This window comes from Vulpes lagopus, chromosome X, assembly GCF_018345385.1.
Source record: "Vulpes lagopus strain Blue_001 chromosome X, ASM1834538v1, whole genome shotgun sequence".
Taxonomy (NCBI): domain Eukaryota; kingdom Metazoa; phylum Chordata; class Mammalia; order Carnivora; family Canidae; genus Vulpes; species Vulpes lagopus.
Window position 1 is genome coordinate 40,938,309 of NC_054848.1, and position 25,072 is coordinate 40,963,380.

General features: G+C 43.5%; 1 pseudogene; it reads right to left on the minus strand.

The window, feature by feature from the left end:
* Positions 1 to 5,503: 5,503 nt before the first annotated feature.
* Positions 5,504 to 24,522, minus strand: LOC121482495 (annotated as a pseudogene).
* Positions 24,523 to 25,072: the final 550 nt, after the last annotated feature.

Genomic DNA, 25,072 nt, shown 5'->3' on the forward strand with positions numbered 1-25,072 from the left:
TTAACAATATTTGCTCTCCCAATCCATGAGCATGGAATGTTTTCCCATTTCTTTCTGTCCTCTTCAATTTCTTTCTTAAGTGTTTTATAGTTTTCAGAGTACAGATCTTTTATCTCTTTGGTTAGGTTTTTCCTAGATATCTTATGGTTTTTGGTGCAACTGTAAATGCCATCAATTCCTTGATTTCTCTTTCTGCTGCTTCATTATTAGTGCATAGAAATGCAACAGCTAAAAAAAATTAAAGAAAAAGAAATGCAACAGCTTTCTGTACATTGATTTTGCATCCTGTGACTTTATTGAATTCATATGTTAGGTCTAGCCATTTTTTGGGAGTCTTTCAGGTTTTCTATATAGGGCATCACATCATCTTTGAAGAGTGAAAGTTTGCCTTCTTCCTTGTTGATTTGATTGCCTTTTATTTTTTTTGTTGTTGTCTGCCTGCTGAGGCTAGGACTTCCAGTACTACGTGAAGTTACACCAGTGAGAGTGGATATCCCTGGCTTGTTCCTGACTGTAGAGGAAACGCTCTCAGTTTTTCCCCCATTGAGGTATTAGCTGTAGGTCTTCCATATATGGCCTTTATGATGTTGAGATATGTTCCCTCTATTCCTACTTTGTTGAGGGTTTTTATCAAGAATGGATACTGTAGGGGCGCCTGGGCAGCTCAGTCACTTAGGCGTCCAACTCTTGATTTCAGCTCAGGTCATGATCTTGGGGTCTTGGGATCAAGCCGCACATCAGGTTCCATGCTCAGTGCAGAGTCTGTTTGTCCCTCTCCCTCTGCTCCTCCCCCTGCTTGGGCTCACTGTACTCTCTCAAATCTCAATAAATAAATACATACATACATACATAAATACATAAAATCTTAAAAAAAAGAATGGATGCTGTACTTTGTCAAATGCTTTTTCTGCATCTACTGAGAGGATTATATGGTTTTTATCCTTTCTTTCATTAATGTGGTGTATCATGTTGATTGATTTGTAAATATTGAAACACCCTTGCAACCCAGGAATAAATCTTACATGATTGAGATGAACAATTCTCTTAATATACTGTTGGATTGGACTAGCTAGTATTTTGGAGATTTTTAAAAGATTTTTATTTCAGCCTGGGTGGCGCAGTGGTTTAGCACCGCCTTCAGCCCAGGGCCTGATCCTGGAGACCCGGGGTCGAGTCCCACATCGGGCTCCCTGCGTGGAGCCTGCTTCTCCTTCTTCCTGTGTCTCTGCCTCTCTCTGTGTGTGTCTGTGTTTCTCATGAATAAATAAATAATTTTTTTTAAAAGATTTTATTTCTTTATTGACGAGAGACCCGGAGAGACAGGCAGAGATAGGCAGAGGGAGAAGCGGGCTTCCTGTGGAGAGCCTGATGCAGGACTGGATCCCAAGACCCGGGGATCACGACCTGAGCTGAAGGCAGATGCTCAACCACTGAGCCACCCAGGTGCCCAGCTAGTATTTTATTAAGAATTTGTGAATCTGGGATCTCTGGGTGACTCAGCGGTTCAGCGCCTGCCTTTGGCCCAGGGCATGATCCTGGAGTTCCAGGATCCAGTCCCGCATCAGGCTCCCCACATGGAGTCTGCTTCTCCCTCTGCCTGTGTCTCTGCCTCTCTTTCTCTGTGCCTCTCATGAATAAATAAAATCTTTAAAAAAAAAGAATTTGTAAAAAAAAAAAAAAAGAATTTGTGCATCTATATTCATCAGGGATGTAGGCCTATAGTTCTCTCTCTCTCTCTCTTTTTTTATCTTTGTCTGGTTTTAGAATCAAGGTAATGCTGGTCTTGTAGAGTAAGTTTGGAAATTTTCCTTCCATTTCTATTTTTTAGAACAGTTTGAGAAGAATAAGTATTAGCTCTTCTTTAAATGTTTCATAGAATCCCCTAGGAAGCCATCTGGCCCTGGACTTCTGTTTGTTGGGAGATTTTCTATTCCTGAAGCAATTTCTTTCCTGGTTATGGGTCTCTTCAAATTTTCTATTTCTTCCTGTTTCAGTTTTGGTAGTTTATAGGTTTCTAGGATTTTATCTGTTTCTTACAGGTTGCCCAATTTGTTGGCATAAAGTTTTTCATTATATTCTCTTAATAATTGTTTGTATTTCTGTGGGTGTTGGTTGTGATATCTCCTCTTTCATTCATGATTTTAGTTCGTTGGGTCCTTTCTTTTTTCATTTTGATAAGTCTGGCTAGGGATTTATCAGTTTTATTAATTCTTTTAAAGAACTGGCTCCTAGTTTCATTAATCTGTTCTACTGGGTTGGGTTTTTTGTTTGTTTGTTTGTTTGTTTCTATATCATGTATTTCTGCTCTGATCTTTATTATTTCCCTTCTTCTGCTGGCATTAGGCTTCATTTGGTGTTCTTTTTCTTTTTTTTTAATTTTATTTATTTATTTATGATAGAGAGAGAGAGAGGCAGACACAGGCAGAGGGAGAAGCAGGCTCCCTGCACCAGGAGCCCGACATGGGACTCGATCCCGGGTCTCCAGGATCGTGCCCTGGGCCAAAGGCAGGCGCCAAACCGCTGCACCACCCAGGGATCCCTGGTGTTCTTTTTCTAACTCTTTGAGTATAAGGTTAGGCTGTGTATTTGAGATTTTTCTTGCTTCTTGAGGAAGGCCTGTACTATTATATACTTCACTCTTATGACTGCTTTCGCTGTATCCCAAGGATTTTGGACCATCACATTTTCATTTTCATTTGTTTCCATATATTTTTCTTTAAAGATTTTATTTATTTATTTATTTATTTATTTATTTATTTATTTGAGAGAGAGAGAGAGAGCACATGAGCAGGTTTAGAGGCAGAGGGAAAGGAAGAGGAAGAAGCAGACTCCCCACTGAGCAGGAAGCCCAATGTGGGGCTCAATCCCAGGACCCTGAGATCATGACCCAAGCCAAAGGCAGACACTTAACTGACTGAGCCACCCAGGTGCCCCTTTTTAATTTCTTCTTTATTTCCTGGTAGACTCCTTCATTCTTTAGTAGGATGCTCTTTAACCTCCATGTATTTGTGGTCTTTCCAAATATTTCTCTTTTGCTTGACTTCAAGTCATCGCATTGTGGTCAGAAAATATGCACGATATGATATCAATCTCTTTGTACTTGCTGAGAGCTGATCTGTGACCCAGTATGTTATCTATTCTGGAGAATATCTCATGTGTACTGGAAAAGAATGTGTATTCTGCTGCTTTAGGATGAAATGATCTAAATATATCTGTTAAGTCCATCTGGTCCAGTGTGTCATTCAAAGGCATTGTTTCCTTTTTGATTTTCTGCTTGGATGATCTGTCCATTGCTGTGAGTGGGGTCTTAAAGGCCCCTACTATTATTGTATTATTAACAATGAGGTCCTTTATATTTGTCCTTTATATTTAAATATTTGGGTGCTCCCAAGTTGGGAGTGTAAATATTTGCAGTTGTTAGATCTTCTTGTAGTTCCTTTCTTCATCTTTTGTTATAGGCTTTGGTTTAAAATCTAGTTTTTCTGGGGTGCCTGGGTCTTTCAGTCAATTTAAGTAAGCATCCAACTCTTGATCTTAGCTCACGTCTTGATCTCAGGATCATGAAGTCAAGTCCTTCATTGGGATCCACATTGGGAGTAGGGCCTACTTAAAAACATTTTAGGGGGATCCCTGGGTGGCGCAGCGGTTTAGCGCCTGCCTTTGGCCCAGGGTGCGATCCTGGAGACCCGGGATCAAATCCCATGTTGGGCTCCCGGTGCATGGAGCCTGCTTCTCCCTCTGCCATGTCTCTGCCTCTCTCTCTCTCTCTCTCTCTCTCTCTCTCTGTGTGACTATCATAAATTAAAAAAATATAAAAAAAAGAAAAAAAACATTTTAGTTTTTCGGATATAAGTATTGTTATGACATTCATTTGCATGATAAATATTTTTCTATCCCCTCACTTTCAATCTACAGATGTCTTTTTTTTTAAGATTTATTTATTTATTTATTCATGAGAGATACAGAGAGAGAGAGGCAGAGGGAGAAGCAGGCCCCATGCAGGGAGCCCGACGCGGGACTCGATCCAGGGTCTCCAGGATCACGCCCCAGGCCAAAGGCAGACGCTCAACCGCTGAGCCACCCAGGCGTCCCCTAAAGATGTCTTAAAGTCTAAAATAAGTCTCTTGTAGGCAGCATATAGATGGGTCTTGTTTTTTTTTTTTATCCATTCTGATAGCCTGTGTCTTTGGATTGGAGCGTTTAGTTCTTTTACATTCAGAGTAATTTTTTCTTTTTTTTAGATTTTATCTTTAAGTAATCTCTACACAAAACGTAGAGCTCAGACCTATAATCCCAAGATTAAGAGTTACATGCTCCACCAACTAAGCCAGCCAGGCATCCCCAGAGTAATTATTATTATCTTTTGGAGTAATTTTTTGATATGAGTTTAATGCACTTTATTACTTGTTTTGTTGTTTCTGGAGACTTTCTCCTTTCCTTTCTAGTCTTTGCTGCTTTGGTCTTTCCTACTCACAGAATCCCCTTTAATGTTTCTTGCAGGGCTAGTTTAGTGGTCACCAACTCCTTTAGTTTTTGTTTGTCTGGGAAACTATCTCTCCTTCTATTCTGAATGATTGCCCTGCTGGGTAGAGTATTCTTGGCTGCAGATTTTTCCCATTCAGCACGTTGAATATATCCTGGTGCTCTCTTCTGGCCTGCTAAGTTTCTGTGGCAAGACCTGCTGCTAATCTTATTTGTCTTCCCTTATAAGGGAGGGATGTCTTTTGTCTTGTTGCTTTAGGATTTTTTTCCTTATCTCTATATTTTGCAAATTTAACTATAACATGTCTTGGCTTGCTTTTACTGATTTTGTTGGGAGTTCTCTGTGCCTCCTGGATTTGGAGATCTGTTTCCTTCCCTAGATCAGGGACGTTTTCAGCTATCATTTCCACAAATAAACCTTCTGTCCCCTTTTCCCTCTCTTCTTCTTCTGGGATTCCTATGATACAAATGTTATTATGGGGAATCCCTGGGTGGCTCAGTGGTTTAGTGCCTGCCTTCAGCCCAGGGCGTGATCCTGGAGTCCCAGGATCAAGTCCCACATCAGGCTACCTGCATGGAGCCTGCTTCTCCCTCTGCTTGTGTCTCTACCTCTCTCTCTCTGTCTGTGTCTTTCGTGAATAAATAAATAAAATCTAAAAAAAAAAAAACAAATGTTATTATGCTTTATGGAGTTGCTGAGTTCAATCAATCTATATTCATGATCCAGTATTTTTCTTTCCCTCTTCTTTTCATCTTCATTATTTTCCATAATTTTATCTTCTTTATCACTTATTTGTTCCTCTGCTTCTTCCATTCACTTGGTTTTTTTTGTTTGTTTGTTTGTTTTTTTTTTTTTTTTTTTTTTTTTTTTGCTGCAAAAAGCTTTATTGTCTCCATTTGGTCCACGTTTTGGGAAAGGGCTCCAGAATGGTTAAAAAGCTGCCTAGTGGCTGCATGGGAAAAGGTTCAGGCACAAGCCCTGGCACCCGGGGGTTGCCAGAGGAGCCGCTCAAAGGCTGCTGGTCTCCAGAGGATCCTAGTCGTGCTTGAGAGTGAGCCTTTCGAAAAGATACTCGCCCAGCCCAGCCTGGGGGGGGCAGCCTGCGGAGGTTAGTCAGGCGGTCGCCCATCTTCTTGATGAGTTTGACCTCCTCATCTAGGAAGTGGTTCTCCAGGAAGTCACAGAGATGAGGATCCGCGCGGGCAGAACCCAGGGCATGCAGATCCAGAAGGGCCTGGTTCCGGCTCTTCTCCAGAAGCAGGGCGGCTCCGTGGCGTCCAGGGTCTTCCCCCACTCATCTTGGGACGGTTTCTGCACGTCCTGGAAGAGGGCGCGGCCGCTGCGCTGGTTCTGCATCTTCAAGAAACGCTCGGCGCCCTCGCGCTTCTCCTCAGCCAACGCGCGGAAGAGGTGGTCCACACCCTCCAGAGCCACATCGTCACGGTCGAAATAGAAGCCCAGAGCGAGGTAGGTGTAGGAGGCCCGCAGGTGCATGTTGACCAGGCGGTTGACGGCGGCCTCCACCTCGGTAGAATAATTCTGACGAATCTGGGAGCTCACGGTTGATCCTGGACAAGGAGTTAAATTCAAACTTGGGTGTTCGCTGCCGGTGGCAGAAGATGGCCAGGAAGATGGCTCCGAAGGTTGCGACTGGAAAAAAGGTTGGAGGGTGGCCGTTGGCTGGTAGAAGGGGCGTCCCTGGGTCTGTTCCGTCCAAACACTGTTGAAGCAAGAGACAGATCCGCAGGACCGCCGAGAGCACCGCCCATTCACTTGGTTTTATATCTCAGTTCTAGGATTTTTAATTTTGGCCTGACTAGTTTTTAGGTCTCTTGTTTCTGCAGTAAGGGACTCTCTGGTGTCTTTTATGCTTTTCTCAAGCCCATCTAGTATCCTTATGATTGTTGCTTTAAATTCTGGATCAGGCATATTACTTAATCTGTTTTGATTAGATCCCTGGCCGTGACCTTTCCTTGTTCTTTCTTTTGGGATGAATTCCCCCATCTTGGCATTTTGTCTAGGTCTCTGTCTTCTTTTGTGTATTAGGAAAGCCTGTTACAAGGGAGCCTGGGTGGCTCAGGCAGTTAGGCATCAGGCTCTTGATCTCAGCTCAGATCTTGATCTCAGAGTTGTGAGTTCAAGCCTCAGGCTGGGCCCCATGCCCATGGGGAAGCCTACTTAAAAAGAAAAGGAGGGGCATCTGGGTAGCTCAATGGTTGAGTGTCTGCCTTGGACTCAGGCCGAGATCCCGGGATCCTGGGATTGAGTCCCACATCGGGCTCCCCACAAGGAGCCTGATTCTTCTTCTGCCTCCCTCTCTGTGTGTCTCATGAATAAATAAATAAAATATATTAAAAAAAAAAAGAAAAGGAAAGCATGTTATGTTTCCTGCTTCTGACAGTTAATGGCTTAATGAAGAAAAGGTCATATACTGTCCAGGGCCTGGCACTTCAGGTAGTGTCCCTCGTATATACTATGTGCACTCTGCTGCTGTTTTGTGGCTGCTCTTTCCCTCAGGTCAGTCCTCTGCAGTTTCTCCTTGCCTGCAGTAGGGAGTGTTTGGACCTTGTCCTGAGTGTGGCAAGTTTTAACTAGGTGTGCTCTAGGGTCTATTTGTTAAAACCAACCTGATGCTTATTCCCACTAGAGCTGAAGCTTTAGACCTCTATGGTCAGTAGACGTGATACATGTGGTGGGGGGTTGTGCTGGTCTTCTGGGAAGGGGCCGCTGCTGTGGTTCTCAGACACACTCAGAAGCACCTGCAGAGGGCTGGGGGGTGGGGCTTGGTGTAGCAGGTTAGCACACTTGCTTACTGAAGTTAGTTTATGCTGAGGGGTGGGGGAGGGAAATGGTGCCAGCCAGCTCCCTCGTCCCAGAGGGGAGTTTGCAACCTCCACTGTCTGGGAAGTCTTTAGACTTCAGTGGAAGACACATCTCCCCTCGTGTGCCCCAGGTGTCCCTCAGCTCGCTACTTTCATCCTGTCTGTGTCTGGGCCATCTGCCCACCTAGCAGGGCAGTACACCTTGGACTCTATCCCTGGCAGGCCGCCTGAGTTTCAAAACTCCAAACTTTAGGCACCTGGCATGTCAGGGATCCATGATGGTCCCCTGGGGCAGGGTCTTGCTGACCTGGGACTGATACAGGTTTGTATCAAGTGGGCAGTTGTGCCAAAGTGCAAGGGCATGGTGTTCGGAGTAAAGTGAGCAAAGAGCTGGCATCCAGGTTAGTCACCCTCAGCAGGTGTCTCTGCCCCTATGCTGGAGGGTGGGGGAGGGTAATGGTGCCCACCAGTTCTTGTCCCCTGAGAGGCAATGCCACTTCTTCCAGATGGGCTCCAAGAAGGGAACCATCTCTCCCAGAGGGATCCTCAGATTGTGCTGTCTGCCCCAGGTTCTCTGCCGCCCTCCACGGGGCCAGTGCTGTGTCTTCGGGGCTCCCTAGCAGCCACACCCCAGATCTCAAAAAGTCCAGTCTCTGAGCACCACTGGTTGTAAAACCTCACAAAAATCAGCCCCTCTCGTTTTCCCAGTCAATAGTTTTTGGGAAGTATTTTCCTTGTCTGTACCCTGTGCACTAATCTCTCTTGCCTCTCTCTGTGACCAGGCCTCCCTCCTCTGTGCAATACCAGAGATCTGCTTCTCCCCCAACCCACATCTCCACACCTCTTCCCTTCCACAACATGGCCTCCTCTCTTCCTCTTATTGTGCAGTTTGTTCTGTCCAACCTCAGATCGATTTCTTGGTAATCAGAATGATTTGACATTTTATCTAGGTGTGTCATTGAGAAAGTTTAAGGTCCTCCTACTACTCTGCCATCTTAGCTCCTCCTACCTAATTGTTTTTTAAATATTTATTTATTTATTTTGTGATAGACACACACAGAGAGAGGCAGAGACACAGGCAGAGGGAGAAGCAGGCTCCATGCAGGGAGCCTGACGTGGGACTCCATCCCAGGACTCCAGGATCATGCCCTGGGCTGAAGGCGGCGCTAAACCACTGAGTCACCCGGGTTGCCCGCTCCTGCTCCCTTAAAAAAGATTTTTTTTTTATGTAATCTCTACACTCAACGTGGGATTTGAACTCATGACCCTAAGATCAAGAATTGTATGCTCTACTGACTGAGCCAGCCAGGCAACCCCAGCTCCACATATTTGTAAAATTTCCTTTTTTAAAAAAAAGTTTATTTATTCATAGAGACACAGAGAGCGAGAGGCAGAGACACAGGCAAAGGGAGAAGCAGGCTCCACGCAGGGAGCCCGATGTGGGACTTGATCCAGGGTCTCCAGGATCACGCCCCAGGCTGCAGGCGGCGCCAAACCGCTGCGCCACCAGGGCTGCCCAAAATTTCCTTTTGATTTCCACCTTCACCCATGGATTGTTGAGAAGCATGATTTTTAATAAGTGTCTTAGAGATTTTACTGTTGTTTTTCTGTTATTGATTTCTAGTTTGATTTCATACCATCAGAGAACATACACTGTATGATTTCAATTCTTCTCACTTTGTTGAGGTATTTTTTCATGGCCCAGAAATTGGCCATCTGGGTGAATGTTCCATAGGTACTTGAAAATAATGTGTTGTTGTTTGGGGGACACCTGGGTGGCTCCACGGTTGGGCGTCTGCCTTCGGCTCAGGTCGGGATCCCGGGGTCCTGGGATAGAGTCCCACATCAAGCTCCTCACGAGGAGCCTGCTTCTCACTCAATGTCTCTGCCTCTCTCTCCGTCTCTCTCAAAAATAATTTAAAAAATATGTTGTTACTGGGTTGAATGTTCTATAAATATCGATTAGATCCTGTTAATCAATTTTTCTTTCAGTTTTTCTTTATCACTGCTGGAATTCTCTCCATAGTTCTATTTTATTTTTATTTATTTATGATAGTCATACAGAGAGAGAGAGAGACAGAGACATAGGCAGAGGGAGAAGCAGGCTCCATGCACCGGGAGCCCGATGTGGGATTCGATCCCGGGTCTCCAGGATCTAGCCCTGGGCCAAAGGCAGGCGCTAAACCGCTGCGCCACCCAGGGTTCCCTTCATAGTTCTATTAATTGCTGATGTGGGGTGTTGATGTCCTTAATTATAATTGTGAATTTATCTGTTTCTCCTTTCAGCCCAATCTCTGTTGCTTTGCATTTTTTGAAGCTGTTTTGTTGATGCATACATGTTTAGGATTGCTATATTTTCTTGGTATATTCTTCTATTGTTATGTAATGTTCCTCTTTGTCCCTATAAGTTTTTTTTTTAAGATTATTTATTTATTTATTTATTTAATCATGAGAGACACAGAGAGAGAGAGAGAGAAGCAGAGACACAGGCAGAGGGAGAAGCAGGCTCCATGCAGGGAGCCTGACATGGGACTCGATCCGGGTCTCCAAGATCACACCCCGGGCTGAAGGCAGCGCTAAACCACTGAGCCACCCGCACTGACCTGTTCCTATAAGTTTATTTGATCTGAGGTCTACTTTTTAAAAATTCATGTTAACATTGCATCTTTTTCTTTCCCTTTACTTTCCACTACCTTTGTCATCAGATTTGAAGTGACTTTCTTGTAGACAGCATATTGTTGGGGTGTGTTTTGTATCTATTTTGCTAATCTCTGTCTTTTAACTGACATGTTTGGACCATTTACACTAAAAGTAATTAGTAAGATATGTTTGGACTTATGTCTATCATTTTATTATTTGTTTTCTACTTGTTCCCTCTGATTCTTATTCTTCTGCTTCTGTCCTTTTACCTTCCTTTGGGTACACAAATATTTCTTAGAATTCTATTTTTATATATGTAATTTTTGAGTATATCTGTGTTATTTTCTTAGTGGTTGCTATAGTATTACAATGTGCAGATATAACTTATCACAGTCTACTGATAGCAATGTTTTACCACTTTGATTAAAGTGGAGAAAACTTAATTTCTTTTGGGTCCCGGGGATCCCTGGGTGGCTCAGCGGTTTAGCGCCCGCCTTTGGCCCAGGACGTGGTCCTGGATACCTGGGATCAAGTCCTGCATCGGGTTCCCTGCCTGGAGCCTGCTTCTCCCTCTGCCTGTGTCTCTGCCTCTCTCTCTCTCTCTGTGTGTGTGTCTCTCATGAATAAATAAATAAAATCTTTAAAAAAAAAAAAGATTTCTTTTGAGTCCCTTTACCCTTCTGACTTTTATTTATTTATATATTTATTTATTATTTTTTTTATTTATTTTTTTAAAAGATTTTTTATATATATTTTTAAGACTTTATTCATCCATTTGACACAAAGAGAGAGAGCACAAGTAGGCAGAACAGCAGGCAGAGGGAGAGGGAGAAGCAGGCTCCCCATTAAGCAGAGAGCCAGACATGGGGCTCAATCCTAGGACCTTGGGATCATGACCTGAGCTGAAGGCAGATGCTTAACCAACTGAGCCACCTACGTGACCCATTTTATTTTATTTTAGTAATGTCTACATCCAACATGGGCTTGAACTCATGAGCCCAAGATCACGAGCTGCATGCTCTTCTCACTGAGGCAGCCAGGTGCCCCTAGTTTTCAGAAATTGAATTATGATATATTGGCATGGGTTTCTTTTGGTTTATCCTACTGGTGTTTTCTCAGCTTCTTGAATCTGTGTAGGTTTATGTCTTTTGCCAAACTTGAGAAGATTTCAATAATTATTTCTTTTAATACTTTTCCAACACTGCTCTCTCCTCTACTTCCAGTAGTCCAAAGATATGAATCTTAGATCTTTGTTATTGTCCTATATGTCCCTGGGATTCTTTACCTTTTTTTCCAGTATATTTTATCTCTGTTAGTCATATCAGGCAAGTTTATTGTTCTATCTCTAAGATCACTTCTTCTCTATCAAATTTATTCTGCCATTGATCCTTTTTGGATGAGTTTTAAATTTCACTTATATTTTTCAATTCTGTCATTTCCATTTGGTTCTTTTTAAAAAATTTTTTTAAATTTATTTATTCATGAGAGACACAGAGAGAGAGGCAGAGATATAGGCAGAGGGAGAAGCAGACTCCCTGCAGGGAGGGACCCCGATGCGGGACTCAATTCTGGGACTTCAGGATCATGACCTGAGCCAAAAGCAGATGCTCAGCCACTGAGCCACCCAGACACCACCCATTTGGTTCTTTTTAATGTCTTATTTGGTGAGATTGTCTCTTTATTTGTTTCAATTTTTAAAAAAGATTTTATTTATTTATTCATGGGAGACAGAAAGAGAGAGGCAGAGACACAGGCAGAGGGAGAAGCAGGCTCCATGCAGGGAGCCCGATGTGGGACTCCATCCCAGAACTCCGGAAACACACCCTGAGCCAAAGGCAGACAGACACTCAACCGCTGAGCCACCTGGGTGTCCCCATTTGTTTCAACTTTATTTGTAATTTCTTGTTGAATCATTTTTTTAAATTTTTTTTAAAATTTTATTTATTTATGATAGGCACACAGTGAGAGAGAGAGAGAAGCAGAGACATAGGCAGAGGGAGAAGCAGGCTCCATGCACCGGGAGCCCGACGTGGGATTTGATCCCGGGTCTCCAGGATTGCGCCCCGGGCCAAAGGCAGGTGCCAAACCACTGCGCCACCCAGGGATCCCTTAAATTTTTTTTAAAATTTTATTTATTTATTGTTGAATCATTTTTATAATTACTTTAAAATCCTTGTCAGAGGGGTGCCTGGGTGGCTCAGCAGTTGAGCGTCTGTCTTCAGCTAAGGTTGGGATCCCCGGGTCCGGGATCAAGTCCTGCATTAGGGTCCCTGTGGGGAGCCTGCTTCTCTCTCTGCCTCTCTCTCTGTACCTCTCATGAATAAATAAATGAAATCTTTAAAAAAAAATCCTTGTCAGATAATTCCAACATCCAATTAATCTTGGTATTGGCTTATGTTGATATCTTTTCATTCCCATTGTGATTTTTTTTTTGTTTTTTTGCTGTGAGATCTGATTTTTCACGTCCCAGACATTTTGTCTATTGTGTGACAGGACTCTGAATCTTACTTAAGTCTTCTGTTTTCTCAATCAATTATCATTTAGGTTTAGCATGCAAGTCTTGACTGTTTTGGGGCTGTGGTTCCAATGACAATTTAGTTTTCAGAGTCCTTGCAATGTTATTCCGGTCTGCTTCATTTACCTGGTGCTACTAGAGCACCATCTCAGTCTTTGTTGATGGCAAGTGTGGATGTTGCTTTCCTGGCCCATGGGTGTAGGATGGAAGATGTGGGATTGGGAGGTGGGAACACTTTTTCCAGTTTCTTGGTGCCTCCTGCTCCATCTGTGCTGGTGTTGCCTTCAGGGGTGCAGCACCTTCCTGGGTCTGCATGCTCCATGGAAAGCTTTAAATAGTTTTGTTTTGTTTTGTGGTGGTTGCATTGCTGCAAGTGGCCCAGAGTGCCCCATCAGACTTGAACTAAGTTGATCTGTCTGTGAATCAGGTCGTTATACTCAGGAATCTTGGTGTACCAAAGCAAATGCCATGTGCAGAACCATAATAGAGATTATGGCCTTAGTGACAACTTATTTTTGCTACAAGCTCTAGTCTGCCTAATTATCAGTCACTGACACTTATAATTCAAAAAGCTTATTAGGCCTGACTGGCCTAAGCAGGATAGCAATCTGTTGGATTTTTTTTATTATTTAATTTTACTTTATTATTATTACTTTTTTTAAAAAGAAAGGCAGACTGCCACATCCAGCAATTCATTTGGATGTGTCTGAAGTCTTGGAAGCTTGACTGCCCTACATTCTCCTACCAATGAAACTTGAGAGCTTGTTTGGAGGTTCCAACAGGGGAGTGCAGCTACTCGTGTACCCTTGACCAAACAACTGTCCTCCAAGGGACCCCTGGGTGGCTCAGTGGTTGAGCATCTGCCTTTGGCTCAGGTCGTGATCTCGGGGTCCTGAGATCAAGTCCCACATTGGGCTCTCCACAGAGAGACCCCCGCTTCTCCCTTTGCCTAGGTCTCTGTCTCTCTTTCTGTGTATCTCATGAATAAATAAATAAAATCTTAAAAAAAATAATTGTGGTGTTTCTCCACTGGAAACGTTCCACACAATCAGAAGTATTACTCCTACTTAAAATGTCTGATACCCCAGTAACTTTCAACAACATCTGTTACAACCGTTTGAGTTGTGTGTTCATCAAGTAAAACATGGCACAGTTTGAACAAATATCAACTGTGATGAGGTCCCACTGATAATCTGAAAGGGTATCACACAGATCTGATGTTGATCTATTAGGAGTGAGTGGGGCCAATGCCCAGTGAAATGGGAATATTTTGGTACTAAGACTTTGCCAGAAGCTCTAAGTCTGGCATGCACTAGTGGTTTCTTATCAGAAACATAGAGTTCTCTACTTTGTAAGAGACAGTAGGTTGTGTTCTTTGGCTTCCACAGGGACTGAGTGTTGTCAATTCATCCATGTGGATCCAAAAATCTTTAATTGGCAAGCAGGACTCTGGATTTTGTTGGGGTTGATCAGCTACCCCTACTGGTGAAGGTGAGATGACACCATAGTCAGGGCTGCTAAGATTAAGGCTTCTGAATTGCCAACCGGCAGAACATCATCTATATAGTGAAAGCTTTGGACATCAGAGGGTAGAGGTACTTGCATTAAATCTTGACTCACACATGGTGACAAATTGTGGAGGGAGGTTTCCCCCATGAGTACTTTTTACATGTGGCAGTGCTGAAAAGAGAAAGAGTATCCACTGCCAGATCCCAGGGCGTCTCCTAACTTGGCCTGCTTGACTCTTACGTTTTTTCTCCAAAAAGGCATTGTGACTTTACTGGCCCCACACTGGGTGCCAATTTGTCAAGTGCTCAAGCCGTCCCTAAGCAACAGCACCGTTAAGTTGGCTTGTCATATTTCCATGGATCCAGCTGGTAAGGAGACAATGAAGCATAGGATTTATTATTTACACAGACCATAAAAGCGAGGTCAGTATTGTGTCACCCCCCGTATGCCCAGTCTCACAGGGTGACACTGAACCAGAGGGGCCAGATGAGAGAAAGCATTCACGATGGGTCACGATGGAACTCTCCTATCAGCTACAACCAATTTTATAGACTTGCACAGAGGTTTACAGCTTACCCTAAGGATGGAGGGACAATGGAGAATGTCCCATGCTTCACCTGAACCAGAGAGGCAGATGAGAAAATGCTGTGCGGGAGCCTCTGGCAAGAGGCTTCTGGAACCTAGGGAGGCAGATGAGAAATGGCCTGGGGATAGCTCCTCACATGACCATGATGTCCCAGGGGAGGATCACAGGTGGTTCTACCAAGACTTGGGTGACTGCAGTCAAAACTTGACTATGTGAACTATGTGGAAAGAAGCAAGATGGCCACGGTGCCATTTTGAATCTGTTTACCTGCAATTTATAAATGAACATGCAGGCCTAGTAGCTTAGAGTCTTATTTGCATTTCATAGGAAATGACAGGCTAGGTGTGAATAATTAGCGAATAGAGGATTTTAAGTGGTACCACTAGCTGAAAGTTGGTCTTATTAAATATTGGTTAATATGGTTCAAACAGAAAATTCTTTGTTAAAAATATTAGAACACAAAGATAAACGTTTTCTGATTCATGTGCCATTTTTATGACTTTGTAATTCACCCAATAAAAATGTAGAAGCAAATACATAAGATCAGAATTAGAAGCTAAATAAGGGTTCCACAATTAGCTCCAGATTTATGATAAGAGGGTAAGTCTAAAACAAAATCTTTATGCTTTTGGGCAGAATAATCTTATACATTTAAATCTGAGGTTGAGGGCAGCCCAGATGGTTCAGCAGTTTAGTGCCTCCTTTGGCCCAGGGCATGATCCTGGAGACCCAGGATCAAGTCCCACATTGGGCTCCCTGCATGGAGCCTGCTTCTCCCTCTGCCTGTGTCTCTCTGCCTCTCTCTGTGTGTCTCTCATGAATAAATAAAATCTTTTAAAAAATCTGATGTTGATTCATTGTACAATTGCCTTATATTCATAGTCACTTTTGGTAAACCCTCAAATTGTGTAAATAAAACAGGTTTCAGGATGCCTGGGTAGCTCAGTGGTTGAGCATCTGCCTTTGGCTCAGGTCATGATCCTGGGGTCCAGGATCGAGTCCCACATCGGGCTCCCTGCATGGAGCCTTCCTCTCCCTCTGCCTGTGTCTCTACCTCTCTGTTTCTCTCATGAATAAATAAAATCTTTAACAAAAAAATTTAAAAAATAAAACATCCTTCTGTTGCCACAGCTTATATTTAAATCAACATTACTGACCAAACATTTGGATTCCTTTTAACACATGGTTACCTGTTTATTTCTTCTATATTCTTCCAGGCAGTGTAAATTGAGACCCTTCTCAGGTTTTAGATTCAAAAATCCTTTGCATTGCTGGAAATATTTTCATGAAATGAAATTTTTAAAAGATTTTATTTATTTATTCATGAAACACACACAGAGAGAGGCATAGGGAAAAGCAGGCTCCTAGCTGGGAGCCCAATGCAGGACTCAATTCCAGGGCCCTGGGATCATGACCTGAGTCAAAGGCAGACCCTCAACCACTGAGCCATCCAGGTGATCCCAAATAAAATTTCTTTTAAGGATATATCAGAAGGCAGAGGGAAGGTAAAAGTTATAGGAGTAAATGAAAAGAATGAGAGAAGAAAATGAAGGTAAAAGAAAAAAGGAAGAAGAAAGGTGTTTCATTTCTTTATATTTTGGGGGAGAAACATACCAATTGTTTAGACTTTACTATTTCTTTTTTTTTAAAGATTTTATTTTTAAGTAATCTCTACACTCGACATGGGGCTCAAACTTACAACCCCGAGATCAAGAGTTGCATGCTCTGCTGATTGAGCCAGCCAGGTGCCCCTAGACTTCACTATTTCTGAAAAATGTTAGGACAGTTAATCTCTAAGAATCTTAAACTTTGTAATTTCCAACAATGAAAATCGCCATTAGAAAATTTACAGGAGGGGATCCCTGGCTGGCTCAGCGGTTTAGCGCCGCCTTCAGCCCAGGGCCTGATCCTGGAGTCCCAGGAACGAGTCCCACATCCGGCTCCCTGCATGGAGCCTGCTTCTCCCTCTGCCTGTGTCTTTGCCTCTCTCTCTGTGTATGTCTCTCATGAATAAACAAATAAAATCTTTAAAAAAAAATAAGAAAATTTACAGGATTCAAGAATGAAAAATCATACTTTTAATTGAGATTTATATTCCTAGGTAATAGGGTTTCCTGTAAAAATTCTTGTTAAATGCTGGGGACTTTTCTAGAGATAATATCATGCTAGGTGTGCATTCATTATACACATTATTCTTTTGGCTATGAGAAGCTGTTAATCCTTCTAAACCTTTTTTTAAAACACCACGTTGTAATGCAATGCAGTTATGAGAATTACCTAAAGAAGCGGTAACAATACTCAAGTTGAAACTTGATGTATAAAAGTATAGGGGACATAAAATGTTATATGTCAGATATATTTCTACTAAAATTTGAAAAATTTGGGGATGCCTGGGTGGCTCAGTGGTTGAACATCTGCCTTCAGCTCAGGGCGGGATCCCGGAATCCCGGGATGGAGTCCCATGTCGGGGTCCCTGCAAGGAGCCTGCTTCTCCCTCTGCCTGTGTCTCTGCCTTTCTTTGTGTGTCTCTCATGAATAAATAAATAAATAAAATATTTTTTAAAAATTGAAAACTTTAAAAATCAATTACTCTACTATAGGGGAAATAGTGAGAGATGGATGGAAGTGGACACTTCTTTGGGGTCTGGGCCAACTTGGAAGCAACAGGAGGTGCATTGCACTTTACCAGCCTCAGCTCTCACTGAAGCTCCTGGAGCAGCTGTAATTCTTTCAGCATTGAGCCCTCAAACTCTCCCTCCTACTGTCCCAGGAAGATAGTTGTTTAAAGCTCTTGCTATCCGGGTCAGCCAGGACACTGCGAAGGATCATAAGATATGCGGACAATGATGTTTGGGATCAAAGTGGAAATCTGTTAAAAACCAAAACTCATGGGACGCCTGGGTGGCTCAACAGTTGGGCGGCTGCCTTCGGCTCGGGTCATGATGCTAGAGACCCGGGAGTCCTGAGTCAGGCTCCCTGCATGGAGCCTGCTTCTCTCTCTGCCTGTACCTCTGCCTTTCTCTCTCTCTGTCTCTGTGTCTCTCATGAATAAATGAGTAAAATCTTAAAAAAAAAAAGAACTTGGAGACAGCACACGTGTTTATCAATAATAGAATGTATAGGTTGTGGCATATTCGCACAATGAAATACTATGCTGCAACTAAAAGAACAAACTACAGGCCACCTGGCTGACTCGGTGGGTAGAGCATGTGACTCTTAAATATTTGTATTTTGTTTTCATTTTTTTATCTTAAAAATTTTATTTATTTACTCATGAGAGACACACAGAGAGAGACAGAGACACAGGCAGAGGGAGAAGCAGGCTCCTTCTGGGGAGCCCAGTGAAGGACTCGATCCCAGAACCTGGCATCACACCCTAAGCCAAAGGCAGATGCTCGGGATCCCTGGGTGGCGCAGCGGTTTGGCGCCTGTCTTTGGCCCAGGGCGCGATCCTGGAGACCCGGGATCGAATCCCACGTCGGGCTCCCGGTGCACGGAGCCTGCTTCTCCCTCTGCCTGTGTCTCTGCCTCTCTCTCTCTCTCTGTAACTATCATAAATTAAAAAAAAAAAAAAAAAAAAAGAAAATGCAAAGGCAGATGCTCAACCTCTGAGCCACCCAGGCTTCCCTTTATTTTGTCTTTAAATAGGCTCCACACCCAACGTGGGGCTTGAACTCGTGACCCCCAAGGTCAAGAATCACATGCTCTATCAACTGAGCCAGCCATGTGTCCCTAGAGCATGTGATTCTTGATCTCGGGGTCATGAGTTAGAGCCCCATGTCAGGCACAGAATAGAGATTACGTTTAAAGAAATAAAATTTAAAAAAAATAAAAACAAAAGGACAAATTACATGTATATGCAACAACATAGATGAATCCCATAACATGATGTTGAGTGAAAGAAGCAATACATCAAACAGTGTGGTTCCACTTTTGAAGAAAGTTCAAATCCAGACAAAACCAGTGTATAGTGTAATAAGTCAGGATAATGGTTACTTACTTTGAGGAGGTGGAAGGAGATACTTGGGAGGGGCCCAAAGGGAGTTTCTGGGGTTCTTGACCTGGGCATCAGTACCTGGGTATATATGTTCACTTTGGAATCATCCAGACAGCTGTATACTTAGGATTTGTGCATTTTTCTAATAAAAGCATTAATGAAAACTTAAAAAAAATCAACTGAAAAAATAAGGTATTAAGAGGAAAATGTCATGGAAAACTGTGCTTTATTATAGATAAACGTAAGCAGACACAAGCTATGACTAGTTTTAGGTGTCCTTTCGAAAGCTTTTTCTTTTGCCTTCAAGCTTTGTTCTCAGTCATCACTTTTTCTCACTCCATATGCTCTGTAGTGATCTTATCATTCCTATGCCTTCTGTTGGCATGTTAATAAAGTGCTCCCATGCTGCTATTCCATACTTTTCTCCCTGGAGCTCAAAACCAGTCTTTTTGAAGGGTTCTTTGGAACAAATCCCCCAGGATACTCTATGGGAAGAAAAACAGGTCTATGTTCAAATAATTTGGAGAAATGCCTTTACTCTTGGGAATTCACATTGTACATTAACATATTAACAGCTCCCTACCTGTTCAACTTCATGTAGCTTGGAGCTTTTCCCCTAACTTCTTTTATATGGAGCTTTCCTCCTTCATTTATCCTTTTAAACTTGCTAATGCCCCAGAGAACAATCATTTTTTGCCAACTGCTTTGGGATAATGCTGCCTGCCCTTAACCCTTTATCTAATTCTCTGATGGATGTCTCTATCTGGATGTTGTGTAGATACATCAAATACATTTTGCCTGAAACACATCTCATGCTATCACTATAACCTTCAGTTCCTATGTGTAATCAGTCATCAAATCCCAGGGCGCATTCTTCAAATCTGTCTCAACCCACAATCCTCACTGTTTTTTTTCTTTAGGCCATTATGACATTTCTCACCTGGTCTACTGCTGGACTGTTACAGTAGTATCCTAAACATCTCTTATCTCATTCTTTCCTTCGTTCCTTGAAGTCACAGCCCACACTGCTGCCAGATGGATTGTCTAAAAATATAGGCGATGGCTATTGCCACTAGTTAAAACTAAGGATTATTTCTCCATTTGCTTCAATGAAAAGCTTGAATTCCTTAGCAGGGTCTACAGGATGCCCTGTGACCAGTTCTTGCCCAGCTGTAAGACTCTCATACCTATCTTCTCTTCTGCTGTACCATATACAGATTGCAGAAGACAGCAAACCACTTCCTACCCTTCACTCCCTCTGCCTAGAACTTCTCTACTGTCCTTTTTGATTCAGGACTGGGTTCAAGTTCTAGCTTTATTTATTTATTTATTTATAGATTTTATTTATTTGACAGAGAGAGAGAGAGAGCACAAACAGGGGAGTGGCAGGTAGAAGGAGAGGGAGATGGAGAAGCAGGCTCCCAGCTGAGCAAGGACCCCTATGCAGGACTGGATCCCAGGACCCTGAGATTGCGGCCTGAGCTAAAGGCAGATGCTTAATTGACTCAGCCACCCAGGTGCCCCTTAAATCCAGCTTTACATCTTACCAGCTACATGACCTTACACAAGGTGCTTTAGCACTATAGGCCTGATTTTCCTCATCTATAAGTTGGGGGATCATCATAGTTTCAGTGATTAGAGGGAAATAAATCTATACATTGCATATTATTTATTTTTTTAATTTAAAAATTTTTTTTTAATTTTTAAATTTTTTAAAAAAGATTTTATTTATTTATTCATGAGAGACACACAGAGAGAGGCAGAGACATAGGCAGAGGGAGAAACAGATTCCCCACAGGGAGCCTGATGCAGGACTTGATCCCAGTACCCTGGGATTACGACCTGAGCCAAAGGCAGATGCTCAACCACTGAGCCACCCAGGTGCCCCTATATGTCACGTATTTTTTTACAAAATAAAGCTGTGACAACTTCATGCTTTAAGACCCAATTTTTATTTTTTTATTTTTTATTTTATTTATTTATTTTTAAAGATTTATTTATTTATTCATTCAGAGAGAGCGAGAGAGAGGCAGAGACACAGGCAGAGGGAGAAGCAGGCCCCATGCAGGAAGCCTGATGCGGGACTCGATCCCAGGTCTCCAGGATCACACCCCAGGCTGCAGGTGGCACTAAACCGCTGCGCCACCGGGGCTGCCCTAAGACCCAATTTTTAGTAGTAATTTTGCAGAATCTCTATTCAGGTTTACAGAGGAAATCAGGGGCAGCCCCGGTGGCGCAGCGGTTTAGCGCTGCCTGCAGCCTGGGGTGTGATCCTGGGGACCTTGGATGGAGTCCCACATCGGGCTCCTTGCATGGAGCCTGCTTCTCCCTCTGCCTGTTCCTCTGCCCCTCTCTCTCTCTGTGTTTCTATCAATAAATAAATAAAATCTTTAAAAACAAAACAAAACAAAACAAGAAAACAGAGGAAATCAGTATTATTTTACCTCCCCCCCACCTCCCGCCCCGGCTATATTGAGATATAATTGACATATAACATCGTGTAAGTGTAAGGTGTACAATGGGCTGATTTGATACATTTATTTATTGCAGTCTGATTACCACCATGGCATTAGCTAACACCTCCATCTCATCACATAGCTATCTTTCCTTTTTTGTGGTGAGTACATTTAAGATGTACTCTTTTAGCAACTTCCAAGTATATGATATGGTATCGTGAGTTAGACCTGCCATGTTGTACCTTAGATTCCCCAGAACTTGTTACTCCTCGAACTGGCAGTTGGTACCCTTTGACCAACATCCCCCCACTTCCCTCATCCCCCAGCCCCTGACAACCACCATTCTCCTCTCTGCTTCTCAGAGTTCGGCTTGTTTTGATTCCACATAAGTGAGATCATACAGTATTTATCTTTCTCTGCAAGACCCAATGTTTTACATGCAGCCATTATTCTAACTTTGAATCTAGCATTCAGCCAGAAGTTACACATGTTAGGCTGAGCTCGCCCTTAGCACTGCTGGAGCGTGTCAGCAACCCTGACCCCACCAGGCTTCAAGCTTTGCAAGGAGGTCCAGGCCTTACAGGGGCCTCTGAGTGTGATGATGCCTACAGAGAAGGGGAGCTGTGTGTGTGTTCCTGCCCCCGAAGGTCTGATTGCTTGTCACCTTGTTGACATCCTCTCCTTCCAATCCACCCTCTCTTCCAAACATCTGTTGTTTCCCATCTTGTTAATTTTCCCCATTCTCACTGGTGTGAGGTGGTATCTCATTGTGGTTTTGATTTGTATTTCCCTGATGGCCAGTGATGCGGAGCATTTTCTCACATGCTTGGCCATGTCGATGTCTTCCTCTGTGAAATTTCTGTTCATGTCTTTTGCCCATTTCATGATTGGATTGTTTGTTTCTTGGGTGTTGAGTTTAATAAGTTCTTTATAGATCTTGGAAACTAGCCCTTTATCTGATATGTCATTTGCAAATGTCTTCTTACATTGTGTAGGTTGTCTTTTAGTTTTGTTGACTGTTTCTTTTGCTGTGCAGAAGCTTCTTATCTGGATGAAGTCCCAATAATTCATTTTTGCTTTTGTTTCCCTTGCCTTCATGGATGTATCTTGCAAGAAGTTGCTGTGTTCAAAAAGGGTGTTGCCTGTGTTCTCCTCTAGGATTTTGATGGAATCTTGTCTCACATTTAGATCTTTTATCCATTTTGAGTTTCTCTTTGTGTATGGTGTAAGAGAATAGTCCAGTTTCATTCTTCTGCACGTGGCTGTCCAATTTTCCCAGCACCATTTATTGAAGAGACTCTTTTTTCCAGTGGGTAGTCGTTCCTGCTTTGTCGAATATTAGTTGACCATAAAGTTGAGGGTCCACTTCTGGATTCTCTATTCTGTTCCATTGATCTATGTGTCTGTTTTTGTGCCAGTACCACACTGTCTTGATGACCACAGCTTTGTAGTACAACCTGAAATCTGGCATTGTGATGCCCCCAGCTGTGGTTTTCTTTTTTAATATTCCCCTGGCTATTCAGGGTCTTTTCTGATTCCACACAAATCTTAAGATGATTTGTTCCATAGACCACACCTTCTTTATCCATTCATCTTTTGATGGACACCAAGGCTCCTTCCACAGTTTGGCTATTGTGGACATTTTTGCTATAAACACTGGGGTGGGGATCCCTGGGTGGCGCAGCGGTTTGGCGCCTGCCTTTGGCCCGGGGCGCAATCCTGGAGACCCGGGATCGAATCCCACGTCGGGCTCCCGGTGCATGGAGCCTGCTTCTCCCTCTGCCTATGTCTCTGCTTCTCTCTCTCTCACTGTGTGCCTATCATAAATAAATAAAATTTAAAAAAAATTTAAAAAAAAAAATAAACACTGGGGTGCAGGTGTCTTGGTTTTTCACTGCATCTGTATGTTTGGGGGTTAGAGTTTATTTATTAACTTATTTTTAAGATTTTATTTATTTACTCATGAGAGACACAGATTGAGAGAGAGGCAGAGACACAGGCAGAGGGAGAAGCAGGCTGTATGCAGGGAGCCTGACGCAGGACTTGATCCTGGGCCTCCAGGATCACGACCTGGGCTGAAAGCAGTGCTAAACCACTGAGCTACCCAGGTTGCCCCTAGAGTTTACTTAAAAAAAAATAAATTAGGGATCCCTGGATGGCGCAGTGGTTTGGCGCCTGCCTTTGGCCCAGGGTGCAATCCTGAAGACCCAGGATCAAATCCCACGTCGGGCTCCTGGTGCATGGAGCCTGCTTCTCCCTTTGCCTGTGTCTCTGCCTCTCTCTCTCTCTCTCTGTGTGACTAGCATAAATAAATAAAAATTAAAAAAAAATAATGTACAGTTTTAATTTTTTTAAAGATTTTATTTATTTATTCATAAGAGACACAGAGAAAGAGGCAGAGACATAGGCAGAGAGAGAAGCAGTCTCCCTGCGGGCAGCCTGATTCAGGACTTGATCCCAGGACCCTGGGGATCAGAACCTGAGCTCAACCACTAAGCCACCCAGGCACCCTTAAAAAATTTTTTAAGCAAATAGGAGACGCCTGGGTGGCTCAGAGGTTGAGCTCCTGCTTTTGGCCCGGGGTGTGATCCTGGGGTCCTGGGATCAAGTCCCACATCGGGCTCTCTGCATGGAGCCTGCTTCTCCTCCCTCTGCCTGTGTCTCTGCCTCTCTCTCTGTGGGTCTCTCGTTAATAAATAAATAAAATCTTTAAAAACATTTTAAGCAAATAACATAAAAGTATGGTCTGACATTACGATTTTATTAAGTTTGGCATGTTCTTAAACCTAACACGACAAGCTTAATCCCCTTAGGCTCCATCTGGGAAGCTGATAGTCTTCTGGAGTGCTCATCGAGGATTTAAGGTTGTAGATGAGTGCTTTAAACCAACATAGCAGTCCCCGTAGCTCTGTTGTGCACCGTTGAGCATCCTTCATCCCTAAACTCAAGGAAGCAGGCAGTACCCACACAGCAGCCTCTCCTTGGGTGCAGCCATCTTGGATTATGTGTCAGCCACACCCACCTGGACTTGAGCTAACTCCTCCTCCCCCTCTGTGTCTAAATTCAGTCTTCCTCACTCCACCCTGCCATGCCTTGGTGCCAGCTCTAGTCTCCATGACACCCGTTCTCTGCCAAGCATTCCAGTCTCTGAGCGTGATGCCCAGGCCTCAGTGTGACTTGTCAAACATTCCAAGGGGAGGTCCCAAGCCTGAATTGCTAGTGCCCTCCCTGTAGCTAAGGGCTTGCTTGTTGCTGAGAGTTTTGCTACAGCTAAATTCCAGCCTGGGGACTTCGGCTGCTTTATGCCAAACAAGACCTTGAATATCAGACCTAGGTGCAATGTCAGTCCCCAGACTGATCACCAAGCCCAAACTTGTGCACCTCAACTAACTGGAGTCCACACACCAATCAGACTCTCCCACCTGACTCTACTCTCAGACCCACCTTTTCCTTGAATGGTAAAAATTAGTCTCAGCGTGGTACTCTGGACCACGTCTGAGTCTCCATTGGCCATCTGGCCCCATTCTGAAGTGGATAGCAGGGTAACATGACACAGAAGAGTTTATTCTGGCCCTTTGCCAACTGCTCAGTAGCTTTGTCTTGAAGCTTCCAGGACCCCAGGCTATGTCCTCTGTTGTCATTTCTGCATGCCAGGTTCAGAAAGGACCTGTGGTGGGCAGTGTTGGTGTAGGAGGGGTAGGTGGTGGACTTCTTCTCCAATCTGCCCAGACTGTGTACACTGAGGAAAGAGATATGGTATGTGGTGACAGAGAATTGGTTTGGGAAAGGTAGCTAGGGGTTAGCTGAGGAGGAGGGGCAAACAATAGGAGAGACAAAGGAGTCAGGTCCTTTCCCTCAGGGTGTCCTCTTCATCTTTGGATACTAAAGATGTCTTCCTCCCTTCTCCCTCCTCCCTCCCCCCTCCTCCCTCCTCCACAGCCTCCCAGGCATCCCTCCTTGGTCTTGCAGGACCAGCAGGCCACCACCTCATTGACCTGTTCCGGCTGTGGCCCACATACTGGGCCCTGGGGGTTGTGAGTTTTAGCTCTTAGACATGAACATAC